Below are 24,122 nucleotides of genomic sequence, written 5' to 3'. Positions count from 1 at the left end.
TGTCACACGGGTGACAGCGACACAGTTACCTGTCACACGGGTGACAACGACACAGTTACCTGTCACACGGGTGACAGCGACACAGTTACCTGTCACACGGGTGACAGCGACACAGTTACCTGTCACACGGGTGACAGCGACACAGTTACCTGTAACACGGGTGACAGCGACACAGTTACCTGTCACACGGGTGACAACGACACAGTTACCTGTCACACGGGTGACAACGACACAGTTACCTGTCACACGGGTGACAGCGACACAGTTACCTGTCACACGGGTGACAGCGACACAGTTACCTGTAACACGGGTATTACAACCTAGGATTTCAAATGGCCTGTTATCCCAGGTGTAATGGGAGCAAATAAACACAGTAGAAAAAGTTTAGACTTATATTATCCTTCACCAATTATAACAGCAATATGTACACTATGTACAGTGATAAATATAGTGCACTCCACGGTAAGCAAGGCAGAAATAGAAGCCACAAGATAGCAGACCGTGCTTCAACCAGCTCTAGAGTGGGAATGACAAGGGCAGACAGGAGAGCGGTATCCACATAACCTCTGCGATTGTCAATCCCACCTTCTTATTGGCTAGAACCTGGTCACTAGTTGAACGATGGGGCCCCATCATCAACTCTTAGCAACCTGGTTCGCTGGTTGGGGGAGATAGCCTGTAAATGAGGGTGTGTCCATGCGCCGAATAAAGGTTACGTACTCTTTGCATGCCACACCCCCACCCCCGAGAAGGCTCAGGATTAGGCTGCCACCTCCCAGTGGTAACCGTGCCGCCATGGCACAAAATAATGGGACCGCCTATCCTCTCCACCATCCAACTCTTAGATAGAGCTCAGCTTTCCTAGTGCCTGAAAGCCAAACCCTAAACTCAGAGTGAGACAGCAGTCAGATAAGCCAACATAGGTCCAAGATACAAGCGGACGGTAGCCCGTATCCCCTCACTAAAAAAAACCCCCACATCAGGGGATAAAAAAAAAGAGCTTGAAAGGGGGGTTACCACAAATACATCCTAACCTAAATAAAATATTAAACTAGACTCTTGACAAAGAGTCTGCCAACACATTTTCTTTGCCGGCAATGTAACGAATTTTGAAGTTATAGGGCTGCAGCCTGAGCGTCCAACGCATAAGCCTTGTGTTGTGATTCTTCATGGCTTGGAGATAGACTAACGGGTTGTGATCACTGTAGACTGTGACCACCTGCGATGTCTGGCCCACATAAACATCGAAATGCTCCAAAGCCATTACCAGCGCGAGGGCTTCTTTTTCAATGGTAGAGTAAGCTCTCTGATGTGGCTGGAACTTAGCTGAAAAGTATGCTACAGGCTGCAACTCCTTGTTCCCGATTTGTAATAGTACCGCCCCAACCCCAGACTCACAAGCATCAACCTGTAATGAAAAAGGTTTGGAGAAGTCTGGAGACAGGAGAATGGGTGCAGAGCACAATAATCTTTTTGCTTTATTAAAAGCAGTGTTACAATCTGACGTCCAATTAAAGGGAACTTTATGACTGGTAAGAGAGGTAAGAGGGGCTACAATATCTGAGAAATTCTTACAGAATCTTCTGTAAAATCCTATCATGCCTAGGAAACGTTGAAGAGATTTCCTATCATGAGGAACTGGATAATCTTTAATCGAAAGAACTTTAGCAAGTTTAGGTGCAACATTACCACTACCTACTTCATGGCCTAGAAAAGTGATAGTGGCCTGGCCAAAGGAAGATTTAGATAAATTAACTGTTAATTGGGAATTCTTAAAGGTCTCAAACAGAGCTTTAAGTCTAAGTAGGTGTTGATCCCAAGTATCAGACACCACAACAATATCATCTAGGTATGCTGCCGTGCCTTCAAGTCCTTTAATAGCCTGATGGATAAGTTTCTGGAATGAAGAGGGGGAATTTTTCATTCCGAAGGGGGTAACTGTATACTGATAATGACCTCCTGGAATTACGAAGGCAGAGATTTCCTTCGCCTTATCTGTCAAAGGTACCTGATAGTAACCTTTAAGGAGATCTAATTTGGACACAAAAGTAGCCTTACCCACAAAGTCAATTACGTCATCCAGACGAGGAAGAGGGTAAGCATCTGTAATTGTGACCTCGTTCACTTTACGGTAGTCTGTGCACATACGAAACCCTCCATCAGCCTTCTTTACTAGGATGCACGGTGAAGCCCATGGACTAGATGACTCCTCCACTAAACCATGTTCTAACAAGAAGTCTACTTCCTGCTGAAGTAACCTTTGCTTTTCAGGATTAGCTCTGTAGGGGGAGAGTTTAATTGGTTTAGATTTTCCCACATCTACATCATGGTAACCTAACGTACATTTTTTCGGCACATCCGAAAAAATATTAGGATATGACTGTAGAAGCTCAGTTAAATTGGTTGCTTGTATTTCAGATAATCCATCCATTAAAGGGCTAGGATCCTTGAGGAGGACAGAATTGGAAAGTTTAGTATTAATTTCAGAGATAGAGTGCAAAGAGTCAGAGTCGTCCTCAGAGGTAGAGGACAGAGTCATTACTGGGACTTTATCTGGTGTATGAAAGGCCTTGATTTGATTAATGTGGTAAGTTTTTGTTTTTGAGGTCTTACCAATGGGAGCTACCACATAATTTAAATCAGATAATCTACTTACTATCTGCATAGGTCCCGTAAATCTAGCTTTCAAGGTGTGGCCAGGTATAGGTTCCTGCACCAACACCTTGTCTCCTGGATGGAAGGAGCGGAATTGTGCACTTTTGTCATACCTCTGTTTCATCTTACTTTGAGCTATCTTTAGGTTAGCCGTGGCTAACTCACGTGCCACCTGCAACCTTGAAGACGGGTTGTAGAGTGCTGAGCTTACGTCTTCTCCCATCCATCCTTCTTTGAGCACCCGAAGAGGACCTCGTACATTGTGCCCAAAGATCAGCTCAAACGGACTATACCCTGTAGACTCTTGCACCGTCTCTCGTACTGAGAATAGCAACAACGGTAGAGATTCATCCCAATCTGTCGGAAAGTGCATGCAAAAACTTCTCATCATTGTTTTTAATGTTTGGTGGAATCTTTCCAAGGCGCCTTGGGACTGAGGGTGATAGGCAGTGGATAAGTTGTGAATTATCCCTAACCTAGTTAATACTTCCCTAAATGCTTTGGCAGTGAAGTTAGTACCTTGATCACTTTGTATAGTTTTAGGAATGCCAAAACAAGAAATGAATTTTGTTAAAGCTTTGAGAATAGCTTTAGTATTGATACTACGCATTGGGATCGCTTCAGGATATCTGGTTACTTTATCCATAATTGTAAATAAATACTGATTTCCAGACTTTGACTTAGGTAGTGGACCTACACAATCTATAATTAAATCTGCAAAAGGTTCTCCATCAGCAGGTATGGGTTGGAGAGGTGCAGGTTTAATAGAATGTCCAGGTTTTCCAACTTGCTGACATTCTCGGCAACACCTAATATGATTCTTCACATCTTTCTTTAATGTTGGCCAATAAAATTCTTTTGTGATTCTATACAAGGTTTTTGTAATTCCTAAGTGACCTCCTGATGACGTATTATGAGCTATATTTAATATCTGAGGTCTATACTTGATTGGAACCACTAACCTGTCGTATAATTGCCGGCCCTCTGTCTCCTTACCAGTCTCAGTGCATACCAAATAATCATTTTTAACATCATACTTGACTGGATGACCCAAAGAGGATTTACCCATGGCTGCCTCAAAAGCGAATTTTAAAGAAGGGTCCTTTCGTTGTTCCTCCCGGAAGGACAGTCCCTCGGGCATGGAAACAGAGACATCTGGGAATCCTGCAACCTGGGAATAGGAAGGCTTGATCGGGGTCTGTTCACTTGATTTACGAGACTCCGGCCGGTGTGTCTCATAAAACAACGTGGCTATTCCGAGATCGGAGTCGTCCAAGGATAGGTCAACATTCTCCCCAGACAACCCTTGGGATGTTGCCCGAGTTATGGCCAACACTGGAGAAGCATTAATCATTATAGGTTCAGGACACGAAGTAACAGTAGTAATGTTATTACCCAGTAATAACATTGCATTTTTCATGGGAAATCCTTTTGAGATACCTACAGTCAAGTACCCAGTGTAATATTTGCACTGTACATAAATTTTATGCAAAGGAACTGAATATATAGCTCCTCCGTAAGCTTCCAATAAAACTGAGGAATTCAAGGAAGTTTTCTCTGAAAGGGGTAATATTCCTTCTCTGACAAGTGAGCAATATGCTCCAGTATCTCTAAAGGTATTTACTTTAGTTGGTTCTGAGTTTTCCTGAAGGGAAATAAGACTTTCGCAATAATAAGGGGCCATACCTTTTTCTACTTCTCTAGGGGACATGTTACTAGGGATATTAGAGATTTTCCCGATGGGTTGAGGTTTTTGGGGGCAGTTGGAACTGATATGACCTACTTTATTACACCTGAAGCAGACGACAGGCTTGCCCTTTACTCCCTGATGACGTTGCAAGTGGTGTCGTTCTGGCTGGTGCCTCTCTGGATATTGTTGTCGAGATGCTCCATAAGTAGTTTGCCTCTCCGCAGGGGGACCATATGTTGAGAAGCGTGGCTCACCAGGTGACTTGGTTGGATGTCGTAGACGCTCTCCCTCCGGCTGGCACTTCATTCTCCAATGTTGTCGATCTCTGCTCACGCCAGACTGTTGAAAAGAGAGACGGGACCGCTCGGACAAGGAGCGGTTCGTTTCGAAGGTATCAGCCAACCTGGCCGCCTCCAATGCAGTGGTTAAGTCACGATCCTGCAGAAAGACACGAACCTCTGGTCCCACAGACTCCAGCAGGTTATCAATCAGAATAAGCTGCACCAGCTCCTCAAAGTTAGAGACACCACTCGCTTTATACCAGCTGGTAAAAGCTTTGGTTTGCTGTCTCACAAAGTCCACCAGGGATTGACCAAGCTGCCGCCTGTTCAATTTGAAAGTCTTACGATATTTAGCTGGGATACATGTATATGCTCCCAACACTGTGGTCTTCACTACTTGATAATCAGAGAATTCAGCGTCAGTTAATACCGACGTAAATTCCTGTGCCTTACCCAATAATGCTGTATGAACCAACGCTGCCCAGTGCTGTTCCGGCCACCTCAAGGCTCGAGCCTGATTTTCGAAGCTTTCGAAAAATTGCTCTGGTTCGGCCTCATTGAAGCGGGGAACAAGCTGTACTGCTTTTTGTAAACTGAAATCGTTTACAGAATGCGAAAACTGCCTCCTTTCTCTTTCCCTATCAAATTCTTCCCTTGCGAATGCTCTCTGTTCCCTAGTTTGCTCAAGATTGATTTTTGCCAGCTGAAGTGCCAACGACGCTGATTCACCCTGAGACAACCCAGCTGCACTATACTGACCATTTTGCTCCGTAGGTGTATCATCTTCCTCCTGCGAGAACATAGTAGTTTTTTCCCTAGCTCCCGTAAAGGGAGGAGTTTGATGTGCCATCTCTTCTTCAATAAGTATGTCAGCAATAAGTGAACGCAGTTGCGCAGCTGTGAGAGTGCGTTTATAGGGAATGCCAATGGAACGAGCAATTTGCCAACAACGCTGTAGGGACAATTTAGGTAGGTTATGCAAAGTATATGCCGACACCAGGCGTCTGACTCGTCTAGGTGGCATAAGTTATTCGCTATGCACAGTACGAATACCCCAACGTAACACGTTAATTTGCAGAACACGCTTAGCTATGCACAGTACGATTGCAGAATACGCATACAAGCAAAGCCGACTGCACACAAGATTGACCGTAGCGAAGCGAGCACACTGAACAAGCTAGTAGCGAGCTGTTGAACGATCACACAATAGCAAGGCTGATCATAAGCAACTGACACGCAAAATTTGTAAAGCGAAGCGAAACAGCAAGCTACACAATGTTCCTGCTACAAGCTTCACCCTAAGCTCAACCGTTTCTCTAAGTCCAGCTCTCGGACAGGCTACCCATATTACAACCTAGGATTTCAAATGGCCTGTTATCCCAGGTGTAATGGGAGCAAATAAACACAGTAGAAAAAGTTTAGACTTATATTATCCTTCACCAATTATAACAGCAATATGTACACTATGTACAGTGATAAATATAGTGCACTCCACGGTAAGCAAGGCAGAAATAGAAGCCACAAGATAGCAGACCGTGCTTCAACCAGCTCTAGAGTGGGAATGACAAGGGCAGACAGGAGAGCGGTATCCACATAACCTCTGCGATTGTCAATCCCACCTTCTTATTGGCTAGAACCTGGTCACTAGTTGAACGATGGGGCCCCATCATCAACTCTTAGCAACCTGGTTCGCTGGTTGGGGGAGATAGCCTGTAAATGAGGGTGTGTCCATGCGCCGAATAAAGGTTACGTACTCTTTGCATGCCACAACGGGTGACAGCGACACAGTTACCTGTCACACGGGTGACAGCGACACAGTTACCTGTCACACGGGTGACAGCGACACAGTTACCTGTCACACGGGTGACAGCGACACAGTTACCTGTCACACGGGTGACAGCGACACAGTTACCTGTCACACGGGTGACAGCGACACAGTTACCTGTCACACGGGTGACAGTGACACAGTTACCTGTCACACGGGTGACAGCGACACAGTTACCTGACACACGGGTGACAGCGACACAGTTACCTGTCACACGGGTGACAGCGACACAGTTACCTGTCACACGGGTGACAGCGACACAGTTACCTGTCACACGGGTGACAGTGACACAGTTACCTGTCACACGGGTGACAGTGACACAGTTACCTGTCACACGGGTGACAGCGACACAGTTACCTGACACACGGTTGTCAGAGCAGGCAGGTCTCAAACATATATTTGCGAGAACGAGCTCTATCTCCTGGGCCACACATCTTAACCAACAACAAATGAGATTTAAGACATCTTTTTTAATCGTGTTATCATAGTTACAATCATCAATGATGAGCATCCTCTACGTTATCTTCGTTACGGGATTCATCATCATAACCTCCATCACTTTACGTTGTCTCGTACATATGAGCTGCATTATACAAACTTTAATACAATCATCATTATACAAACTTTAATACAATCATCATTATACAAACTTTAATACAATCATCATTATACAAACTTTAATACAATCATCATTATACAAACTTTAATACAATCATCATTATACAAACTTTAATACAATCATCATTATACAAACTTTAATACAATCATCATTATACAAACTTTAATACAATCATCATTATACAAACTTTAATACAATCATCATTATACAAGCTTTAATACAATCATCATTTTACAAACTTTAATACAATCATCATTTTACAAACTTTTAATACAATCATCATTATACAAACTTTAATACAATCATCATTATACAAACTTTAATACAATCATCATTATACAAACTTTAATACAATCATCATTATACAAACTTTAATACAATCATTATACAAACTTTAATACAATCATCATTTTACAAACTTTAATACAATCATCATTTTACAAACTTTTAATACAATCATCATTATACAAACTTTAATACAATCATCATTTTACAAACTTTAATACAATCATCATTTTACAAACTTTAATACAATCATCATTTTACAAACTTTAATACAATCATCATTTTACAAACTTTAATACAATCATCATTATACAAACTTTAATACAATCATCATTTTACAAACTTTAATACAATCATCATTTTACAAACTTTAATACAATCATCATTATACAAACTTTAATACAATCATCATTTTACAAACTTTAATACAATCATCATTTTTTCTGTGAGGATCTCACACTGGTGCCTCAAAAGTTTGTACAAATTAATACACAAAGTCGAAAGAGCAGATTTTTCTTGACGTCACTTCATGTAGAATTGTCTCGTACATCAGTCAAGATCACTGTAATGATCAAGGTTTATGTTTTGTTTCTCGTCTCTCTCTACTTCATCGGTGAGTATCTCCAACGTGGTGATCATATCCCATACGAGTCTCCTCGTACTAGTCTCAGGTCTTGAGAACCGCCGTATCCCACCGAGGGAAGGTCACCTAAAAATAAACAACGCAAGATTTTTTCGTTTAAGTTTTTGTTTCTGTAGTGTTTGAGAATCAGAGTTAAAATGTTAAGAAGGAGGTTCTATTTATCAAGAAGGTTCTATTTCTCAAGGAGGTTCTATTTATCAGGGAGGCTCTGTTTATCAAGAAGGTTCTGTTTATCGTAGAGGTTCTATTTATCAAGAAGGTTCTATTTCTCAAGGAGGTTCTATTTATCAGGGAGGTTCTGTTTATCAAGAAGGTTCTATTTCTCAAGGAGGTTCTGTTTATCAAGGAGGTTCTATTTATCAAGAAGGTTCTATTAATCAAGGAGATCCAGTTCTCAAGGAGGTTCTGTTTATCAAGAAGGTTCTATTTCTCAAGGAGGTTCTATTTATCAGGGAGGTTCTGTTTATCAAGAAGGTTCTATTTCTCAAGGAGGTTCTGTTTATCAAGGAGGTTCTATTTATCAAGAAGGTTCTATTTCTCGAGGAGGCTCTATTTATCAGGGAGGTTCTGTTTATCAGGAAGGTTCTATTTCTCAAGGAGGTTCTATTTCTCAAGGAGGTTCTGTTTATCAAGAAATTTCTGTTTCTCAAGGAGGTTCTATTTATCAAGAAGGTTCTATTTCTCAAGGAGGTTCTATTTCTCAAGGAGGTTCTGTTTATCAAGGAGGTTCTATTTATCAAGAAGGTTCTATTTCTCAAGGAGGTTCTATTTCTCAAGGAGGTTCTGTTTATCAAGGTTCTATTTATCAAGAAGGTTCTATTTCTCAAGGAGGTTCTATTTCTCAAGGAGGTTCTGTTTATCAAGAAGGTTCTATTTATCAAGAAGGTTCTATTTATCAAGGAGGTTCTATTTCTCAAGGAGGTTCTATTTCTCAAGGAGTTTCTGTTTATCTAGGAGGAACATGACGAATTGAAAATTCGTTTTATATACGTGATTTAATAAGAGTAAAATGACTGGTTATTGTAAGTAGTAGCTAGTTGGCAGCCCTGAAGATGAGGCTGTTAAGTAGTTGGCAGCCCTGAAGATGAGGCTGTTAAGTAGTTGGTAGCCGTGAAGATGAGGCTGTTAAGTAGTTGGCAGCCATGAAGATGAGACTGTTAAGTAGTTGGCAGCCATGAAGATGAGACTGTTAAGTAGTTGGCAGCCATGAAGATGAGACTGTTAAGTAGTTGGCAGCCATGAAGATGAGACTGTTAAGTAGTTGGCAGCCATGAAGATGAGACTGTTAAGTAGTTGGCAGCCCTGAAGATGAGACTGTTAAGTAGTTGGCAGCCATGAAGATGAGGCTGTTAAGTAGTTGACAGCCATGAAGATGAGACTGTTAAGTAGTTGGCAGCCATGAAGATGAGACTGTTAAGTAGTTGGCAGCCATGAAGACGAGGTTGTTAAGTAGTTGGCAGCCATGAAGATGAGACTGTTAAGTAGTTGGCAGCCATGAAGATGAGACTGTTAAGTAGTTGGCAGCCATTAAGATGAGGCTGTTAAGTAGTTGGCAGCCCTGAAGATGAAGCTCTTAAGTAGTTGGCAGCCCTGAAGATGAGACTGTTAAGTAGTTGGCAGCCATGAAGATGAAGCTGTTAAGTAGTTGGCAGCCGTGAAGATGAGACTGTTGAGCCGTGAAGAGAGACTGTTAAGTAGAGACTGTTAAGTAGTTGGCAGCCCTGTTAAGTAGTTGGCAGCCATGAAGACTGTTAAGTAGTTGGCAGAGGTTGTTAAGTAGTTGGCAGCCATGAGACTGTTAAGTAGTTGGCAGCCATGAAGATGAGACTGTTAAGTAGTTGGCAGCCATGAAGATGAGACTGTTAAGTAGTTGGCAGCCATGAAGATGAGACTGTTAAGTAGTTGGCAGCCCTGAAGATGAGACTGTTAAGTAGTTGGCAGCCATGAAGATGAGACTGTTAAGTAGTTGGCAGCCATGAAGATGAGACTGTTAAGTAGTTGGCAGCCATGAAGATGAGACTGTTAAGTAGTTGGCAGCCATGAAGACGAGGTTGTTAAGTAGTTGGCAGCCATGAAGACGAGGTTGTTAAGTAGTTGGCAGCCATGAAGATGAGACTGTTAAGTAGTTGGCAGCCATGAAGATGAGACTGTTAAGTAGTTGGCAGCCATGAAGATGAGACTGTTAAGTAGTTGGCAGCCATTAAGATGAGGCTGTTAAGTAGTTGGCAGCCCTGAAGATGAGGCTCTTAAGTAGTTGACAGCCATGAAGATGAGGCTCTTAAGTAGTTGGCAGCCATGAAGATGAGGCTCTTAAGTAGTTGGCAGCCATGAAGATGAGGCTCTTAAGTAGTTGGCAGCCATGAAGATGAGGCTCTTAAGTAGCTGGCAGCCATGAAGATGAGGCTCTTAAGTAGTTGGCAGCCATGAAGATGAGACTGTTAAGAGCAACAAAAGTAGTTTTCAACAAAGGGAGAAGCATCAAATTCAGAAATGTAAAAGAAGCAGGATTAAAAGTAGTAAATCACTTGTGTGTACTGCAGGACGAGTACATTACAGTGGTCAAAGTGGATAAAGGCAGGACGAGTACATTACAGTGGTCAAAGTGGATAAAGGCAGGACGAGTACATTACAGTGGTCAAAGTGGATAAAGGCAGGACGAGTACATTACAGTGGTCAAAGTGGATAAAGGCAGGACGAGTACATTACAGTGGTCAAAGTGGATAAAGGCAGGACGAGTACATTACAGTGGTCAAAGTGGATAAAGGCAGGACGAGTACATTACAGTGGTCAAAGTGGATAAAGGCAGGACGAGTACATTACAGTGGTCAAAGTGGATAAAGGCAGGACGAGTACATTACAGTGGTCAAAGTGGATAAAGGCAGGACGAGTACATTACAGTGGTCAAAGTGGATAAAGGCAAGACGAGTACATTACAGTGGTCAAAGTGGATAAAGGCAGGACGAGTACATTACAGTGGTCAAAGTGGATAAAGGCAGGACGAGTACATTACAGTGGTCAAAGTGGATAAAGGCAGGACGAGTACATTACAGTGGTCAAAGTGGACAAAGGCACTATTAACCCATCTATTAATGCAGGTAAGATTGTTCTAATTGTGATATATATACCGAGTGTTCTGAAACAAGGAGAGTTTGACAACATAGATTAAACTGAGGTAATAAATGGGACGACTATTAAAGAAATTAGTTTTGCTAATATAGTAAAATTGTAAATACAGCAGGATGATGGGGGTCACAAGGCTGCATGAAATAACCAAGATATTTCTCACTGCAACGATCTTGCAGAGAAGGAACGCATATATCTTGATAAAGATTCTTGACGGGGAAAGAACGACAAGCTCCAAGATACAAAAGTAATCTCTGAACGATGAATTACATTTAGCTTAGACTGAATAATGGAGGAGGATGAGGAATATATTAGGTTTCTGATGTCTGGTTTAGCCAACAGTGATGATGAAGTTGTAAAAGGATGTGCTTAGTTGGTCCCTGAAAAAAAAAAAATTTAAATAGGTGTTTAACAGGAAGATTATATGAAATTTCCACAACATCTGATAATCAAAGAAAAAGCAATAATTTTGATGTTGTTACATAGCTGGAGAGAGCGACCAAACAGAGGTAAAGTGGGATGCAAGTTGATTACGCCGTCGTGTTTAACTGATTATTTTGTCAGTGGAAAACTTGAAGCTGAGTGAATTAACTGAATCAGAGAGAGATTTGTATGACCTGAGCATCCATGCTAGCACAAGGAGTATCAAAATCAACAAATATTGACGACCAAATGACTGAGGACGAAAATAGGGATAAGATTGTTAATTAATAAGCATCGGAAAGTAGGTTATGCCAAGAACGCAGCCATGCAATCTGTCTTCAGGTTGAAAAAAAAAATAGGGAAAAGTTGGACTTTACTCGAAAACTGAGGTTTTTCTGTTAAGAAAACTTTCATTGTTCTGAAGGAGTGGGTTTGGGAAGACATGTTATAATGCCAGGAAGTAACTAAAATAACAATAAATAATTCCTTGTCAGCACAGGCTCTGCCATCAAATGTATTTCCCCGTAAAAGTGGATAATGGAATGGCACATCCAGGTCAGACTAATGAGGACACACAGTTTCGAATTCAAGGCGCAACACCATTCCAGTATGTAAAGTAAAAGGACACAAGTGCAACTAATGTGACATTTTATTGTGGCAACGTTTCGCTCTCCAGGAGCTTTGTCAAGCCGATACAAACAGTATATGGACACAGAGGGTATATAAAGGCTCAGAGTGAGGTGCAATACTAGTGAGGTACCATTTCGATGTTCACTAGTGGTAGTAGTAGTAGTAGTAGTAGTAGTAATAGTAGTAGTAGTGACAAAAGTTGTAGTAGTAGTAGCAGTAATACAATATGGTAGAGCAATTAATTCGTACATGAGTAAAAGGATATAAAAGCTATTACTTGGGTAACATAAAAATAGGTTCGACAAATATAGACTGGATAGAGGCAGCTTGTTTCAGTGTTCACTCTCTGTAATGTGCTTTGTGTAGTATAACAGAAAAGACTATGTGATGGCAGGGCTTACTGTTTCCTGAGTCGCCATCGCTTCTAGCATTTCAATAAAGGATCTAACCAGGGCAAAATCCAAGCACCACGAACCAGTCAATGCAGGAGTTTACACTATACTCTGTGGAGGCTGCGACAAGATTTACGTAGGTGAAACAGCAAGAAACCTCGACACCCGCCTCAATGAACACATTTACGCCTGTGTACAACACCGAAATTCCACCAATCATCTCATGAAATTTAGTGATCAAAGAAACTAATTATAACGGGTTTGTCTGGTAGGTGCTGCAAGCGGGTTGTTAATGATAAACTTCGGAGGCTTCTTACTTTATTGTTAAGTAGTGGTGGGTACACAGGCTTGTGTGTTTGTGCCCATGGCCCGGGCAGGGCCATCCCACGAGAGAGAGCTGGGAGGCCTTGTGTCTTCCTGCTAGGCCGCTGTGTGAGTGAGGGTGAGGCAAGTCTGGGCATACTGAAGTGGCAAGGCCTATAGGTGGCAGCACCAGCATGGCACGAAATATGAACTAAGCTGGCAGACAGCATGGACTGTCTGTGCAGACAGTACAGGCTGTCTACATACGCTCGGCCACCTACCGCGCATCGTCCCGACGCGACAATACTGGTGGTAAAAGAAACTCGGTCTCTCTCTCGTAGGAACAGGGCACAGAACACAAAATAAAAACATAATATACATATGGACATGGAAAAAAAACTTCCTACAGGGAGGGAAGGAAAAAACATGTGGGGTGTGCTAAACATCGTGGTCATAGGCAATGAGCATCGAAGTGCATCACTGCATGCCTTCCTGCGTCTCGACAGATATTACAACACGGGAGACATCGCTGCGGCTGAGCTGTGACGTAACAGGGTACGGTCTCCTCTGGAACGGTGAAGCAGTCATCGTAGGAGTCGCTGCAGGTTTTCACTCAACCTGGGGCACGACATGCTGGTGCCCTCGAGTGAGGCGTCGACAAAGCTCGGCAACTGGGAAGGACTTCTGACAAGCGACTCAGGAGGACACTTCTCGACTGGTACTGTCGCTGGGCTGTCACTGCTGGTGAGCGTGGAGCGAGTTGTGGAGCGAGTCGTGGCAGAGACGACTGGGCGAAACATCTGGGAGTCGTAACATCATACACCAGACTGCAGTGAGAGAGCTAGCAGTCAAAGTGGCATCATCTTTGTGCAGGCTGCTCACTGAAGCTTGTGACACGAGGCTGACACAGCGCCTGCCGACAGGCCTAACTGCGGCTTGGCGAGTATCATTCGGCAGTTGGAGTTATAGCAGAGATTAGTCTAAGCGTCCCCAGACTTGTTTCTCTACATATAACTGCACTCTGAAGGTCTGGAGGTGAAGTGAAACAAATCTCAATGGGAATCGTAGCAGGTACGATTCTGCAGAACATCACGAGCGACGAGCATAAAAGATTTCTGTACAAGGGGGCTCATATGCTCAGGGCTGAGTAATCAGCTGTCAAACACACTGGTCACACGGGTGACTTAACACAGTGGTGCTACTCAGGTCTGGCTCAGACCTCACTGGACACATGGAAACTTTACACACACTGCGGTACAACATGGCTTAAACTAGCAAATGATGCTTTTCTGTGCATAAAACTGACACTAAGACATATACTAAAATGTGAGAACACTGACTGAGAGGAATTAATTAACACACGACATATATCTTCTCTCAATCTTCTCGACAATACTGAAACAATTACTGAACACTCGATGGTGACATCATGTGATGTCAGGCGTGATGTCGCGAGGTGATGTCAGCAGCACTGTGACGTCAGCAAACATCTCGAGGTGACGTCAGGCAGACATCGTGAGGTGACGTCAGCAGACATCGTGACGTCATGAAGTCGGGCAGCATCGTGGGTGACGTCGATGTGATGCGGGCAGCAGACCACAGCATGTGGCCTTGGGACATCTGGTAACTCACGTAGCTCGTAGGTCTACGTGACATCGCCCACACCCATGTGGCGTCGTGATCCACATGGTGTCGTGATGTACGTGGCATGCTGATCCACGTAGCTTCGAGTGGCCTCGGGCACTCAGTACACAACTCTGGCAATGAATTCACACGAAAAACAGCAGAAAGCACAGCAGAGGGAGTGGGCAGTGGTGAGTGGTGTATGGTAGATGGGTGAGCGTGAGTAGGGCAAGCATGGGCAAGGTGAGGAACAGCCACTTCCTCTCCTCTTCTCCCCCACCCACAAATACGTAGAGAACTCACACTGGACGCAGAAATCACCACAAAACTCACCTCTGGCTTGCTGAAATGGCTGTGCTGAGCTGAATAACAACAACAGCAACATACAAGTGACGCTGAACACGTGACTTGAGAAACAGCTTGGGACACTGTAGCGTGGAGTCACTGGGACGCCACTCACAATTCTCGAAGAAATTCGGCAAATTTCGGCTGGATCCTGCTTGTACCTGTGTCTGGATGCTCAAACGTGCAGACACGACATCAGGATAACTTGTTGAGAGACGGATGCTTCTTGCATGGGATGATGAAGTGAAGATGACTTCATCCCTCTTCCTTCCTCTATCAGGGCAAACACAACTGCCGCGACCACCGCTGGTACCATTTATAACGAGATTATTTGGTAGGTGCTGCAAGCGGGTGGTTAATGATATACGTCTTCGGAGGCTTCTTCATTTATTGTTAAGTCGTGGTGGGTACACAGGCTTGTGTGTTTGTGCCCATGGCCTGGGCAGGGCCATCCCACGAGAGAGAGCTGGGAGGCCTTGTGTCTTCCTGCTAGGCCGCTGTGTGAGGCAAGTCTGGGCATACTGAAGTGGCAAGGCCTACAGGTGGCAGCACCAGCATGGCGCGAAATATGAACTAAGCTGGCAGACAGCATGGACTGTCTGTGCAGACAGTACAGGCTGTCTACATAATTTCTGCAGACGCAAGTGCCTCGAATCAGCACTGATCGCTGTTTCGAATACAATTAAACAAAACAACGGCAGCTTCACCATCTCCGAAGTCTTAGCAAGAATCCTCCTGAAAACAGTAAACCCTGCCATCACATAGTCTCTCCTGTTATACTACACAAAGCACATTACATAGAGTGAACACTGAAACAGGCTGCTCTTTCCAGTCTATATTTGTCCAACCTATTTTTATGTTACCCAAGTAATAGCTTTTATATCCTTTTACTCATGTACGAATTAATTGCTCTACCATATTGTATTACTACTACTACTACAACTTTTGTCACTACTACTACTACTACCACTAGTATTGCACCTCACTCTGAGCCTTTATATACCCTCTGTGTCCATATGCTGTCTGTATCGGCTTGACAAAGCTTCTGGAGAGCGAAACGTTGCCACAATAAAATGTCACATTAGTTGCACTTATGTCCTTTTACTTTACATATTGTCGGTAATTCTACCAACATTGTTACAACCATTCCAGTAACTTACAAATAGCAGTGATACAAGCGAATGATCTGCTGTATAACGAGAAGGGTCCTATCCCGAGGCACCTGGCTTCCAGGAAGAGGCGGACCATTACATGCTAGCAGTTACATGAATCTTTCCCTAATTATAACTCAAAAACGATGAGAATTTGAAGCTAATCGGAAGAGGCGTTCTCATGTCATAAGCGTGAATCTTGGAGGACAAAAAAAATATATATCAGGCAACCAAATCCGATGGTGAAAGAGTAAGAGGATGATAAGTGTTGTAGTATGTAAGTGCTGAAGTATATAAATTCTGACATCGTCAGGTCCTGCTGCAGTAAGTTCAGCGTCAATGTGAGTTCGACTAACGAGAAGGAAGCGTTGTAGACTCCTCATTGTGAGAGATAAAGGCCAGAGGGACGGCCTTAGACGGTGGCTGGCCAGAAGAGAGGGAAGTAAATGTAGCTTTGAGAAACACGAAATTAGTGATGCCTGATCACTTTGACCATGTCGACGAGAACTGTTAACAACGGTAAGGAGGAGGTGTGTGCTTCCTTACTAACTTTAACAGTTTTTGTCAACCTGACCACTAACAGTTGCTGCAGTGGTGTTAACTGTTATTAACGCTAACACGCTTGTTCTACTGTCCCATTAACACTAGGTGTGCACACTAAAGCTTCTACGAAAGCTACGAACTTGAGTCCCACACGGATACAGTACATGTTTACGAACAAAACAATAGCAGTAATGTAAGCTAAAATAAAATGTAGTGCAGTGTTAGAAATATTATTATTATTATTATTATTATTATTATTACTATTATCACTATTATTATTATGGAAGATGCTGAACACATTGGCCATTCATGACCTGCTGACAGGGAAGTTCATTCCAAGGAAGGGAGGAACAAATTCATTTCCTTGGATCAGAAGCCAGCCACCATCGTGCAAGCACTGTCCTGGAGAGGTGTAAGAGCAGTGTGGTCATGCAACATCTATGATAATTACACAGTGGTAACAAAAGCTGCTTCCACTGTCACATTTCATCATGCAGAATGGAGTTCATGCAGGGTATTTAATCAGCCTATGTTCTGAGACCTCAGTAGACCAATGGGGATATCGTCAGGTATCCCAGTAAAGTGTTTATCACTTACGAGAGGCAAATGATGAACACTTTACCATTGGGTTATTTTTCAGCATGGCTGGAGTTACTGTCTTTGGGAAATGATGTAAGCCTATACGACTGTGGGAAGAGGCTGTGAGGAAGTTGTAGATTTCAGGTAAATGTCCTCAGAATTAAGTGCAAGGTGATACATTCTGTGATATTTAATGTGTTATTATTTTGTTTTGGTTGTCCTATGTTACCATTATGGTTCACGGGCACTACACAACAGGCTGGGTCTAGTAGTCACCAGTAAATTGTATACCTTGAGTCATACATTTCTCTGTATACCTTGAGTCATACATCTCTCTGTATACCTTGGTTCATACATCTCTCTGTATACCTTGAGTCGTGCACCTCTCTGTATATCTTGAGTCATTCACTGTTACAAAAAACGCGGTATCTATTATTGATAGAGATCTCCAGTGAATACTAGAAAGGTCTGCCCCTCTAGCATACAGCCTGTTACTGGGTTTTCGTAACAAGTAGTCAGTATCCTCATCCAATTATCCAGTAGAATTTAATAGTAAGATTTAATAGTGCTTCAGGATTACAACTGGTAGGCTACTAACTAAAGAAATTAAAATTTAAGAAGTTTATTAATAAAGTTGTCTAGGTGGACAATATCAAAGTAAATCAAAGTAATCAATTTAATATAATATAGGATACAAGTTGCTACACTTCTCTCATGTACAGTAGTATTGTGCTGAAGGCACATATCACATCTTTATGACTTTTAAGTACCGTCTGGTACATTGTTAACATTTAAGAACATAATACTAATATATACAAGTGAGTATGTGTGTATTTGTGTGAGTGCTCTAAGTAGTTCGCTATGTCTCAAGACTCGATTCGACTTAACCAGTGACTGACTAAAAGTCCTCACATGAACTAACTTCTTGACCAACCTGGTAATCAGAACAGTTTGCTTGAATAGTAAAACGACCGATTCGACGAACAGCAATATAACAAGCAGCAGCAGCAACACAGAATCAGGAACAAGGAGATAATATAACGACCCTAAGTAGGGACCATCTGCAGATCCTCCACAGAAGTCACAAAACTCCCATACTACTGAATCTAAGTTCAGCATAAGAAAATCCCCGACTGTAACGGTGCACAGATACCAGTACAAATTAGATCAGAAACTACAGCTCAGGACCTGAGTTTCTCAGAGTATCAGTGTGACACACAACCTCAGTAAAACGTCGAAAATCACTAGGTCTAGGTTATGTTCTGTGAACAGAGTTACACAGAACTAACAAGAAGAGAGAGCAACAGAGATGATGTTCCAACAAGGGCCAGCAAGGGAGAGCTGGAGAGGGAGGTGTTGGAATCATCGTCAACCAGAGAGAGAGAGCTAGCGCAGGCCAGGCAGTCTCCTCCCCATGTGAGGTGTGATCACCCCACCCTGATCATGTGACTCTCCATGGACTGCTGCTGCCCAGCAACTACAGAGAAGCCGGCAGTGAAACAAGTGGAGCGGTAGTTACAGTAGTTAGACAATGCCGTCAGCTACTTAACACTCTTGAGCAACGAGCATTAAATAATATATAAATGTTACATCCTACCTAATAATATAACTAAGTCAAATAATAATATAAAGCAATATATTTACGATTTAGCTATTATCGCAAATATAAACAATATAAAATTATATGAACAGGTAATATACATTATAAACATTGTGACCCATTCAGGGGTCGCAATATTCACCTCTCTGTATATCTTGAGTCATTAACCTCTCTGTATACTCATATTTCTTTACGTGTTGATGAGTTGGTTACTGGGGAGTTACAGCCTACTGACTTAACGACGGCCAATAGGCCTACATGATACCTGTTCCCAGACATTAACTAGGAACATTTTTAATTCCTATAATGGAGAGGAGAGTTATCTCTCAGTGTACATACTCTGAGAGAATTTCATCTCTCAGTGTACATACTCTGAGAGAATTTCATCTCTCAGTGTACATACTCTGAGAGAATTTCATCTCTCAGTGTACATAATCTGAGAGAATTTCACCTCTCAGTGTACATACGCACCACAACCAGCAACACCACTGCAGCAACAGCAACACCAACACCACTGCAGCAACAGCAACACCAACACCACTGCAACAACAGCAACGCCACCACCACTGCAGCAACAGCAACACCACCACCACTGCAGCAACAGCAACACCACCACCACTGCAGCAACAGCAACACCACCACCACTACAGCAACAGCAACACCACAACCACTGCAGCAACAGCAACACCACAGCTACTGCAGCAACAGCAACACCACCACCACTGCAGCAGCAGCAGCAGCAGCAACACCACCACCACCACTGCAGCAACGGCAACACCACCACCACTGCAGCAGCACCACCTCCACCAACACTGCACCAGCAACGCCACCACCACTGTACAAGCAACACCTCCACGACCACAGCAGCAGCAACCACCACCACTGCACCAGCAACACCACCACCACTGCAGCAGCAGCAGCAGCAGCAGCACCACCACCACCACCACCACCACGCCACCTGCAACACCACCACCACTGCAGCAGCAGCACCACAACCACCACTGCACCAGGAACACCACAGCCACTGCAGCAGCACCACCACTGCAGGAGCAGCAACACCACCACCACTGCAGCACTACCACTGCAGCAACACCACCACCACTGCAGCAATAGGAATACCACCACCACTGCAGCACCAGCAACACCATCACCACTGCAGCAATAGCAACAGCACCACCAATGTAACAGCAGCAACACCACCACTACTGCAGCAGCAACAACACCACCACGACTGCAGCACCACCACCACCTCCAACACTGCAGCAGCAGCAGCAACACCACCGCCAATGCAGCAGCAGCAACACCACCGCCAATGCAGCAACAGCATCACTGCAACAGTAGCAACACCACCACTACTGCAGCACCAGCACCACCAATGTAACAGTAGCAACACTACCACTACTGCAGCAACAGCAACACCACCACCACTGCAGCAATAGCAACACCACCACTACTGCAGCACCAGCAACACCATCACCACTGCTGCAATAGCAACAGCACCACCAATGTAACAGCAGCAACACCACCACTACTGCAGCAGCACCACCTCCACTGCACCAGCAACACCACCACCACCTCCACTGCACCAGCAACACCACCACCACTGCAGCAGCAGCAGCAGCAGCACCACCACCACCACCAACAACACCACCACCACGCCACCTGCAACACCAGCACCACCACAACTGAAGCAGCACCACCACCACCACTGCAGCAGCAGCACCACAACCACCACTGCACCAGGAACACCACAGCCACTGCAGCAGCACTACCACTGCAGCAACAGCAACACCACCACCACTGCAGCAACAGCTATACCACCACCACTGCAGCGATAGGAACACCACCACCACTGCAGCACCAGCAACACCACCACCACTGCAGCAACAGCTATACCACCACCACTGCAGCACCAGCAACACCACCACCACTGCAGCAACAGCTATACCACCACCACTGCAGCAATAGGAACACCACCACCACTGCAGCAACAGCTATACCACCACCACTGCAGCACCAGCAACACCACCACCACTGCAGCAACAGCTATACCACCACCACTGCAGCAATAGGAACACCACCACCACTGCAGCACCAGCAACACCACCACCACTGCAGCAACAGCTATACCACCACCACTGCAGCAATAGGAACACCACCACCACTGCAGCAACAGCAACACCACCACCACTGCAGCAACAGCTATACCACCACCACTGCAGCAATAGGAACACCACCACCACTGCAGCACCAGCAACACCATCACCACTGCAGCAATAGCAACAGCACCACCAATGTAACAGCAGCAACACCACCACCACTGCAGCACCACCACCTCCAACACTGCAGCAGCAGCAACACCACCGCCAATGCAGCAGCAGCAACACCACCGCCAATGCAGCAACAGCATCACTGCAACAGTAGCAACACCACCACTACTGCAGAAACAGCAACACCATCACCACTGCAGCAATAGCAACAGCACCACCAATGTAACAGTAGCAACACTACCACCACTGCAGCAACAGCAACACCACCACCACTGCAGCAACAGCAACACCACCACCACTGCAGCAACAGCAACACCACCACCACTGCAGCAACAGCAACACCACCACCACTGCAGCAACAGCAACACCACCACCACTGCTGCAATAGCAACAGCACCACCAATGTAACAGCAGCAACACCACCACTACTGCAGAAACAGCAACACCACCACTACTGCAGAAACAGCAACACCACCACTACTGCAGCACCAGCACCACCATCACCACTGCAGCAACAGCACCACCAATGTAAGAGTAGCAACACCACCACTACTGCAGCAACAGCCACACCACCACTACTGCAGCAACAGCAACACCACCACCACTGCAGCAACAGCAACACAACCACCACTGCAGCAATAGGAACACCACCACCACTGCAGCACCAGCATCACCATCTCCACTGCTGCAATAGCAACAGCACCACCAATGTAACAGCAGCAACACCACCACTACTGCAGCAACAGCCACACCACCACTACTGCAGCAACAGCAACACCACCACTACTGCAGCAACAGCAACACCACCACCACTGCAGCAACAGCATCACCACCACCACTGCAGCAACAACAACACAACCACCACTGCAGCAGCAGCAACACCACCACCACTGCAGCAGCACCACCACCACCTCCAACACTGCAGCAGAAGCAACACCACCGCCACTGCAGCAACACCACCGCCACTGCAACAACACCACCACTGCAACAGTAGCAACACCACCACTTCTGCAGAAAGAGCAACACCACGACCACTGCAGCAACAGCAACACCACCGCCACTGCAACAACACCACCACTGCAACAGTAGCAACACCACCACTTCTGCAGAAAGAGCAACACCACGACCACTGCAGCAACAGCCACACCACCACCACCACTGCAGCAACAGCCACACCACCACTACTGCAGCAACAGCCACACCACCACTACTGCAGCAACAGCCACACCACCACTACTGCAGCAACAGCCACACCACCACTACTGCAGCAACAGCCACACCACCACTACTGCAGCAACAGCAACACCACCACTACTGCAGCAACAGCCACACCACCACTACTGCAGCAACAGCCACACCACCACTACTGCAGCAACAGCAACACCACCACCACTGCAGCAACAGCAACACCACGACCACTGCAGCAACAGCCACACCACCACTACTGCAGCAACAGCCACACCACCACTACTGCAGCAACAGCAACACCACCACCACTGCAGCAACAGCAACACCACCACTACTGCAGCAACAGCAACACCACCACCATTGCAGCAACAGCAACACCACAACCACTGCAGCAACAGCATCACCACCACCACTGCAGCAACAACAACACAAACACCACTGCAGCAGCAGCAACACCACCACCAATGCAGCAGCACCACCACCACCTCCAACACTGCAGCAGCAGCAACACCACCGCCACTGCAACAACACCACCACTGCAACAGTAGCAACACCACCACTTCTGCAGAAACAGCAACACCACCACCACTGCAGCAACAGCAACACCACCACCACTGCAGCAACAGCAACACCACCACTACTGCAGCACCAGCAACACCATCACCACTGCTGCAATAGCAACAGCACCACCAATGTAACAGCAGCAACACCACCACTACTGCAGCAGCACCACCTCCACTGCACCAGCAACACCACCACCACTGCAGCAGCAGCACCACCACCACCACCAACAACACCACCACCACGCCACCTGCAACACCAGCACCACCACAACTGAAGCAGCACCACCACCACCACTGCAGCAGCAGCAGCACAACCACCACTGCACCAGGAACACCACAGCCACTGCAGCAGCACTACCACTGCAGCAACAGCAACACCACCACCACTGCAGCAACAGCTATACCACCACCACTGCAGCGATAGGAACACCACCACCACTGCAGCACCAGCAACACCATCACCACTGCAGCAATAGCAACAGCACCACCAATGTAACAGCAGCAACACCACCACTACTGCAACAGCAGCAACACCACCACCACTGCAGCACCACCACCTCCAACACTGCAGCAGCAGCAGCAACACCACCGCCAATGCAGCAGCAGCAACACCACCGCCAATGCAGCAACAGCATCACTGCAACAGTAGCAACACCACCACTACTGCAGAAACAGCAACACCACCACTACTGCAGAAACAGCAATACCACCACTACTGCAGAAACAGCAACACCACCACTACTGCAGCACCAGCACCACCATCACCACTGCAGCAACAGCACCACCAATGTAACAGTAGCAACACCACCACTACTGCAACAGCAGCAACACCACCACCACTGCAGCAACAGCAACACCACCACTACTGCAGCAACAGCAACACCACCACTACTGCAGCAACAGCAACACCACCACTACTGCAGCAACAGCAACACCACCACCACTGCAGCAACAGCAACACCACCACCACTGCAGCAACAGCAACACAACCACCACTGCAGCAACAGCAACACCACCACCACTGCTGCAATAGCAACAGCACCACCAATGTAACAGCAGCAACACCACCACTACTGCAGAAACAGCAACACCACCACTACTGCAGAAACAGCAACACCACCACTACTGCAGCAACAGCCACACCACCACTACTGCAGCAACAGCCACACCACCACTACTGCAGCACCAGCACCACCATCACCACTGCAGCAACAGCACCACCAATGTAAGAGTAGCAACACCACCACTACTGCAGAAACAGCAACACCACCACTACTGCAGAAACAGCAACACCACCACTACTGCAGCACCAGCACCACCATCACCACTGCAGCAACAGCACCACCAATGTAAGAGTAGCAACACCACCACTACTGCAGCAACAGCAACAC

This window comes from Cherax quadricarinatus, chromosome 42 (assembly GCF_038502225.1).
Source record: "Cherax quadricarinatus isolate ZL_2023a chromosome 42, ASM3850222v1, whole genome shotgun sequence".
Taxonomy (NCBI): Eukaryota; Metazoa; Arthropoda; class Malacostraca; order Decapoda; family Parastacidae; genus Cherax; species Cherax quadricarinatus.
Note: the sequence above shows the minus strand (reverse complement) of the source record.